Raw genomic sequence first — 9,113 nt, forward strand, 5'->3', positions numbered from 1 at the left:
TAACATGTTTCTTAAATGTGCATAATAGTACATTTAATGGTTAAATGATTTCATAATTTTTCAATTACCCTTAATCTATTGTGGTTTTACAATGTAGAACTTCCTAAAAAAAAATTCAATTTGTCATTTTATATAACATTGTTATAAAATAAAGAAAATCTATCAGAGACAAAGAAGAAAACTAGAACAAGATCAATCAGAAGTAATTCATTCAGTTGAGTGCATTACATATTTATAGTAGAAAGAACATCTACTCTGATATAGAAATACAATACATGATTCTTGTACACAATAAGATATTTTTGATATGGAAAGATAGATTACCGCCCAAGATAAAAGGTGCATAGAATGGAAATATTGACGGCCAACATTGCGTGTTTAGATCACTATAATCTTCAATAAAGATGGGAATGTGAATCACCAAGATTATATGCTGAGGAGGTTAAGATCTTCAATTGAAAGTATTGTCTATTGGGGGGTGATGGATTTCCACAATCAATATTATTTATAACACTTCTTCTTGGATGTCCATCAATAGATAATGTACATCGTTAAAACCTTACTAAGAAAAAACCCAGTGGGAAAAAATCTTAATGAAGGAAAAAGAGTATACATATCTAAATAATACATATCACTAGCTGCCTCATTAAAGACCTTACCAGGAAAACCCAATGGGATAAAACTTTGGTGAAGGGAAAAAGAGTGCAGCACGTATTTTACTCCCCTTGATGAGAAGATCATTGAATATCTTTGAGTCTACGCATCCCAATCTTATGTACCAGCTTTTCAAAACTTGAAGTAGGCAATGCCTTAGTAAATAAATTTGCCAAATTATCACTTGAACGAATTTGTTGAACATCAATTTTACCATTTCATTGAAGATCATGAGTGAAAAAGAATTTTGGTGAAATATGTTTCATTCTATCTCCTTTGATGTATCATCCCTTCAATTGAGCTATACATGCAGTATTATCTTCAAATAATACTGTTGAAATTCCTTTATCCAATGGAAGACCACATGTTTCCTGGATGTGTTGAGTCATAGATCTTAACCAAACACATTCCCGGCTTGCTTCATGAATCGCTATTATCTCTGCATAATTTGAAGAAGTGGCAGCTATAGTTTGTTTTGTTGAACGCCACGAAATAGCTGTACTTCCACTTGTGAATAAATAACCTGTTTGAGATCTAGCTTTGTGTGGATCAGATAAATATACTGCATCTGCATAACCAATAAGTTGATGTCCATATTCATTTGAATAAAATAATCCCAAATCAATAGTTCCTCGAAGGTACCAAAATATATGTTTAATACCATTTCAGTGTCTTCGTGTTGGAAAAAAAACTAAATCTTGCTAATAAACTTACAGAAAATGATATATCCGGTCTTGTACTATTAGCAAGATACATTAATGCCCCAATTGCACTGAGATATGGTACTTCAAGACCAAGAAGTTCTTCATTATTTTCATGGGGTCGAAATGGATCTTTCTTTATGTCAAGCAATCTTACAACCATTGGGGTACTCAATGGATGTGCTTTATCCATATAAAATCGCTTTAAAATCTTCTGTGTATAAATTGATTGATGAACAAATATTCCATTTCAAATGCTCAATCTGTAAGTCAAGACAATATTTGGTCTCTTCAGAATCTTTCATTTCAAATTCTTTCTTCAAATAGTCAACTACTTTTGGAAGCTCTTCAGGAGTTCCAATGATATTCAAGTCATCACATCACCATGCTCCAGTACTTAGACCAATGGTGATGTGATAGAGCGGTGAATTAACCCCCAGTCATGGATTGTCCGAGAGGGATGAAGGATCCACTACCAACCGGCGTTGTGTGATTGACCTACCCAAAGAAGTATGGTGTTATGACTTAAAGCATGTCTGCCAATAGAGTTTAGATGCATACATACATTAATTGTTTCATACTGCATTGCATCTTGTTATGTTCTGATATATGTATTTATGTTGTTATGAGTTAACTTGCCTTACAGAGTTTCTTTCGAAACTCATTCCTTTTTGTACAATCTTTTGTTAGATTATTCTATAGGTATTGACTACTATGACGGACAGGACGATGAAGTGCAAGCCGATGAAGCGTACTACACGCAAGGTGTTGGCGACAATCAATATTACCCTGATGATCCCTCGAGTGATCAAGTTGCATTCTACGATTAGACGTATTGTAGAGACGGAACATCTATGTTGGATTGACGAAGTCCATTTTTTTGAAGATGTCATCTATATGATAGAAAACTCTTAAGTTTAGTTTGTCTTTCTTATTTTCTTTTGTTTCAATTGTAATTCCTTTTAGAATTACATACTACGTTCCGCTGTATTTGTGGAGTGAGTTTCCGCCTCTCTCTACTCTATTCTGATATCTTCGGATATCTGGTATCATTTTCCGCACTCTGATTATTTTATTTATTCATTTCTTGATTTGAATCTTTTGTTTATAATATTAAAACCTTGATTATTTCCTGTTTATGATTATATTATTGTATATGTGGGAGGATGATTTCCTCGATACTTGATCTTTGGGGCTGTGTATCACACTCCCGGGTATGCCAGTTAGGGTACCGGCTGGGGGATGTGACACTTGAACCACAAAAATGAGGCAAGAGAAAGCAATAATCAGCAGGGGAACCCTCTGACTTGGTTGTCTCTTTAAAAATTATGGACTTTTTAATTACCTGACCAGGAGAGAAGTACCCAGGTGAATCAAGCAAAGTGGTGGGACTCAAACCACTGTTCCACAAAGGCGGTGCAAGAAACAAGGCTGTAACCAACATCTAACAAATCAGATGCACCAGATCTAGTCAAGGATTTGTTCCATCCTCCTGCAAGAAACAAGGCTGCAGATCTTAATTTAACCGTGCATTACAGTAAATTACTTTAAAGATAACTAACAATAACAGAGCCATTCTATCTTTATCATTAAAAAAACAAGAAACCAAAACTATGAAGGCATACTCAAGAGAAGAAACTGATGAGTTAAAGATCTATAAGTCTTTCAACCACAACAATTTTGCAATCAGAAGGTGTAATTGAGATTTGCAACAAAATGGTACTTAATAAAAGAGAACATAGACAATTTGCTAGTAAAAGCATCTAAGCCATCTACTCTGGCATGGATACTGTTGTGATGCTAGAGAACTAGTACAAAATGGATGCAAAATCTGATATTTAAAACAAAGTTATTGAACCACCTGTTCACTGACGCTACCTTTATGTCTCTACATTATCTCTGAGAAAACTAAAGATAAAGAATTCAACATCCCTGACTCAACAGGTTCTTTTCCATAAACATCCATTTTTCTTTAAAATTAAAGAACGAACAACAAATTATTTAAAAATAAGACTCGGAACATTGAATTGTTTTGAATTTCTACTTACAGAAGATTTCCATCGATCCAGAGGTAGACCCAGTAGTTGTCGAAAACTCAGAATCTCCCTCTTGGACACCCAAGAACTTGGCTTGGACACTCATAGCAAGTATGAAAACCGCAGAATAGTTGGTCAAGTCCTGGGCTTCTAGATAGATGAACTTTGCAAAGATGATCGCTTCGAGCATAACCAAATTATGTCATGTAGAAAAACAGATGAATATAGTTGAACCCTCAAAAGCCATTCGCAAGATGTACACTCAAACGAAATTCGCGCAGCATAATAGAGCGAAAATTGTGTATCCAAAAAGCATCTAAAATCGACTGGGAATAATTTATCTTCGATTTGAGAAGCCTTTTGGATACACAATTTTCGCTCGGACTTATCGCTAATATGGTGCGCGAATTACGTTTGCCCTGTGACGGGACTGAGCGTACATGTTGCGAACAGCTTCTGAAGGTTCGACCATATTCATCTACATGAAATACTTTGGTTATGCTAGGAGCGGACATCTTGCGAGGTTCATCTATATAGAAGCCGAGGACGTCACCAACTAATCTGCGGTTTTCATACCTACTCTGAGTGTCCAAGCCAAGAGGGAGATTCTGAGTTTTCTGATAGTACTGGGTCTACCTTTAATCAGATGAAATCTTCTGTAAGTAGAAATTCAAAACAATTCGATGTTCTGAGTCTTATTTTTAAGTAATCTGTTGTTCGTTCTTTAATTTTAAAGAAACATGGATGTTTATGGAAAAGAACCTGTTGAGTCAGGGATGTTGAATTCTTTATCTTCAGTGTTCTCATCCAATTTCTTTTCGTTATTCCTTCATCAAACCTAGAGATAATTTAAGGATTTCAGAAATGAAATGAGGTGGATGAAGGGATGAGAGCTTGTGTAAGTCCCAAGTACCCTTACAGATGATTACCAAAAAAAAAAAAAAAAAGTACCCTTACAGATGAGGTTTTTGACCACAAGATTAGAAGTGAAATAGGAATGGTGAAATTAGAGATGGAGGGGATCCAGAGGTCATGCCAAAAGAAAATAGTATCACCCTTCCAATTCCAATGATCTTTTGAATATTGTGGGAGAGTCTTAGCAATGCCGTTCCCATGATAATTTGTTAATTTGTTCTTCATAGTCTTAGCAATGCTGTTCCCATGAGAATTTGTTAATTTGTTCTTCATAGTATCAAATAATTCTAACAATCGTCATAGTCATGTCTGAGGCTATTGGACACCTTGTAAAACACGAAACAATTTTGGAAAATTATAGACGCTATGCACTGAGACAATTTGATCAAGTTACATGTAGACTTTCCTAATCACAAAGTTCTGGTAAACTTCTACTTACAAAAAAAGGAGTTCAAAACAATTTGAACGTCTCAGACTGATTTAAATCTTAAAATAGTTTGTTATCAATTTTGAATTTGAAAAATCAAACTAGAAAACTATGGATAACGTACAGGTAACTCTTAACAATCATCGTAGCCATGACTATGAGGCAATCTCGACCTTTTCAAGTTTCCAATCAGTTCGTGGGTAAGGCCTGGGCAATTCAATGGTGAAATCTGATGATTAAGCTATACATTCATATTTTCTCTTAATTTTTTAGAATAGGGATAATTACTGTTGCCCTATCTTAAATCAATTTTCTTCTTTAAAAGTAAATCACCGAATAAAGGAAAGATATGATTTTTCTTCTCTAAAAAAAAATCACTGAATAAAAGGAAAGATGTGATTGAATAAAACTCAAAATTGAAACTAAATATGAGGAAAGATCAAATTTAATTTAAAGTTGGAAATTGAAAATCACCTACTAGATACTAACCATTGTGCATGTTATCAAATTTCATATCAATTAACATCTTATACGCTAATTTGATTGTAGAAAATTTAGATAGAGCTTGAGAGCTTCAACAACCATAAGCATGTGGCTCCAACATTTCCTGAAATAAATTCTCAAAGAAAATTAGGACAACACTTCTATTAAAGTTGAACCTTACCTGAAAATCCATGTGGTTTATATTTTTTAGTGTAACAGTAAGGCTTTCTCTTCTTTTTTTTTTTTTTTTTTTTTTTTTTTTTTTTTTTAAATACTGAAATAAAACTTAGTATTAAATAAGAGAACAAGTATACAGACTATTCATCTATGACTTCTATTCTCCCTTGATGTTCTATGGAGGATATATATGCTATATATATATAAGCCATTCCTGGAGTGTGGTTGGGTGAATTGTTTCAGACTAGGTTTCTCAATATTACAAAATATATTTATCAAAATTGGGATATAATCTATTGGCCATTTCATGTGGTTATGTGGTGAGAGTAGTTCCAGCACTTCCTTTTCATTGCTCCATATTTCTTCTACTTGTATGTTGTAAGCTAGTGCCTTTTCTATTCCATCCATCATTCCACTTAGAAGAGCCTCCACGATCTTTCCCTTCTTCAGTCCTCCTGCACTGAGATACCTTAGGTGTCTTTCCCAGAATAGTCCCACACTCCATCCAGTACTCTCTAGTGCTGCATTATGTACCCTGCACACATCAACATAGGTAAATAGCTTAAGTTAGTCATAGTTTTGCATAAACATGTGTGTGGTTTAGAAACCATCGTCTCTCTAGGTGTGGACCCTAACGGCATCTTTGTGTTGGTTTCTAGAAATTGGATCCAATTGTAAGTGTTGAACAACATTTTTTCTGGGTTTGGATTCAGCTTCTGAAAGATTTTATTGTTTCTTTCTTTCCAGATGAAATAGCAAGTGATAATAAAGACTGATACTACCCATTTCTTATTAGCTTCATCTTGCCTAAGGTCAGAAATAAAAGAGCTGCACATATCAGTGATTGATGCATGTGTCACTCTCTCTGTTCTGAGGCCTAAGGGTCCTGCCGCCCAGATTCTTTTTGTCCATTCACAAGATAAAAAAATATGCCAAAGAGTTTCAACACAGTTACCACACATCTCACATATTGGAGATATTGAGGTCCATTGGGCAAGTGTCTCTTTTATGAGAAGTCCTGTATTTATCAGACGCCAAAAGAATGTCTTGAATTTCGGGTGTAAGGGTAGTTTCCAAAAGAACTTCCACCAGTTGGTGAGTGGATTGGTTTGAGATAATGTTCTCAAACGAGATAGTGATTTCCTTGCCAATTTGACAGTAAAATCTGCATTGGTTGAAAGAAGTGGTATCCAAGCATCATTATCAGCATTGAGATTAAAATTTGACAGATAAAAAGATTGAGAAGTTTGAGGCAAAGATAACTCCCTGTTGTCAATATTGACTGAATTTCTCACTTCCGCTACTGTTGAATTTCTTGCCCACCTATCATTTTCCGGAACTTGATGGAACCTGTGATCTGGTTTTTCAATCCATGGATCAAACTAGAAAGATGTGTTCCTCCCATTTCCTACTTTTCTCCACACCATTTTTTGAAGATCTGGCAGTACTCCGCATATGCTATTCCATGTCCATGATCCCTTTTTTTTCATCACTTTCGGATCGAAAACAGAACTGTTTGGAAAATATCTTGCCTTCAGAGTTTGTACCCACACGGTTTATGGATTCTTGAGCATTCTCCAACTTTGCTTTAGTAACATTGCTTTATTTATGTCCTCCATTTTGTTGAACCCCAGTCCTCCATTTTTTTTAGGTTGGTAGCATCGGTCCCATGAGATGAGTGTAAGTTGTTTTTCCTTGGTTGGATTTCCTAGCCAAAACCTTTGGCATAGAGAATCGATTTTTCTACACACCGTACTTGGGAATTTGAAGCACTGCATGTGGTACGTAGAGTGATTGAGCTTGACAAACAGATTGTAGCAACACACTTCTTCCTGCAAAAGAAAGACTGGTTGCTTTCCAATTCGCCATTTTCTGCTTCATCTTGTTGATGATGAAGTGGAGATTCTTCACTTTAGATTGGCCATGAATCAATTTGGTACATAAGTAAAGTGAATCTTTCCTCATTTCATTGATCCCTAGAGTGGATAAAATCCAATTTTTCTCTTGATTGGGTACATTTCTACTGAAACAGGCCCCACTTTTTTCTAGATTTATTTCTTGTCCTGTGATGTCAGAGAATAGTTCTAAGACTGCCTTCATGGCCAAGACATCTTCTCTCTCTGCCCGATAGAACAAAAAAGTGTCGTCAGCAAAGAAAAGATGGGAAATCTCAGGAGCTCTTCTGGCAACCTTTATCCCCTTAAAAAGATTGAGAGATCTGTACTCAGACAGTAGTCTTGACAAGATCTCCATAATGAAAAGGAAAAGATATGGGCTGAGGGGGCAACCTTGTCTCAGTCCTCTGGTTCCAGAGAACCAGAAGTACCGGTTGCCATTATGTTTGATCGAAAAAGATGCACTAGATATTAGAGAATTGATGAGTGTGCACCATTTCTTATCAAAACCCAAGAAATCAAAAATTTTGATTAACACATTCCATTCCACCCTATCATAGGCTTTTGACATGTCAAGCTTGAGAGCCACGTATCTGGTCCTGCCCTTCGTTTTTCTCATTAAATGAAAATTTTCTTGGGCCAACAAAATGTTATCCGTAATCTGTCTATTTTCCACAAAAGCCCCTTGAAACGGGGAGATGAAGTTGCTCAATAAGGGTTTGAGTCTTCGAGCTAGCACTTTTGCTACAATTTTGTAGCTCACATTGCAAAGGCTAATTGGTCTAAAGTCACCAATTGATCTTGCGTGCTCCTTTTTTGGGATGAAACACAAGAGTGTGTGATTTGCACCAAAGGGGAAGGAGGTATTATTGAAAAAAATTTGAACAAATTGGAAAAGATCACTTTTAATTAAGTCCCAGTGCTTTTGATAAAAACTTGCATTAAAACCATCCATACCAGGAGCTTTGTGCGGGTTTAAGGAGAACACAGTATTTTTGATCTCCTCCATGGATGGATTCAACGAGATTCCATCCAAGATCCCACAGCTGGCCATATTTGGGAAAAGGCATTCAATGAACGATGGGTCCAGAGGTTGAGAAGTAGTGAATAAAGTTTGCATGTGGCTTGAAAAAGCATTCGCAATTTCAAAAGCAAGCTAATTTTCCATTGTATTCAATATTCTCAATTTTCCTTTTATGAAAATGAATTTTAGAAGATAGGTGATAGTACTTGGTATTTCTGTCGCCATCCTTGATGTACTTACCTCTTGATTTCTGAAACCAGAATTCTTCCTCAGCTGCAAGAGCCCTTGAGAGAGCATGTTTTTTTGATGTGATTCTATCCCAGTCCGGAGTTGATAGATTCTCCATTACCTCAATTTCCTCAGAGATATTGTGAAAAATGTTATCAATGTTCCCAAAAACAGATTTATTCCAATGAATTAAGAATCGAGACAGATTGGCTAGCTTACAATCGAGAGTTGAATTACCTCCACTTACCCATGTTTGTTCAACCGCCGATTCGAAAAGAGGGTGGTTTAGCCAAGCATTTTGAAAATGAAACAATTTCCGCCCCGAGGGTTTGGAAAAAGCCAAACAGAGTGAAATAGGATTGTGGTCTAAACATGTTGCCAACAACTTCTTTAGAATGGCATTTGGGAAGAGAGCAATCCAAGATGGTGAAGCCCAGCATCTATCAAGCTTTTCTTTAATTAGGTTTGGTGGTTTCTGTTTGTTTGACCAAGTGAAGTATAGACCAGGTTATGCAATTTCTTGTAGATCCATACAAGAGACCAGGTGTTGGAGTGCCGGAAGCGCCGGTGATG

This window comes from Hakea prostrata, chromosome 2 (genome assembly GCF_041222555.1).
Source record: "Hakea prostrata isolate BN-2017 chromosome 2, UWA_Hpros_2, whole genome shotgun sequence".
Taxonomy (NCBI): Eukaryota; Viridiplantae; Streptophyta; class Magnoliopsida; order Proteales; family Proteaceae; genus Hakea; species Hakea prostrata.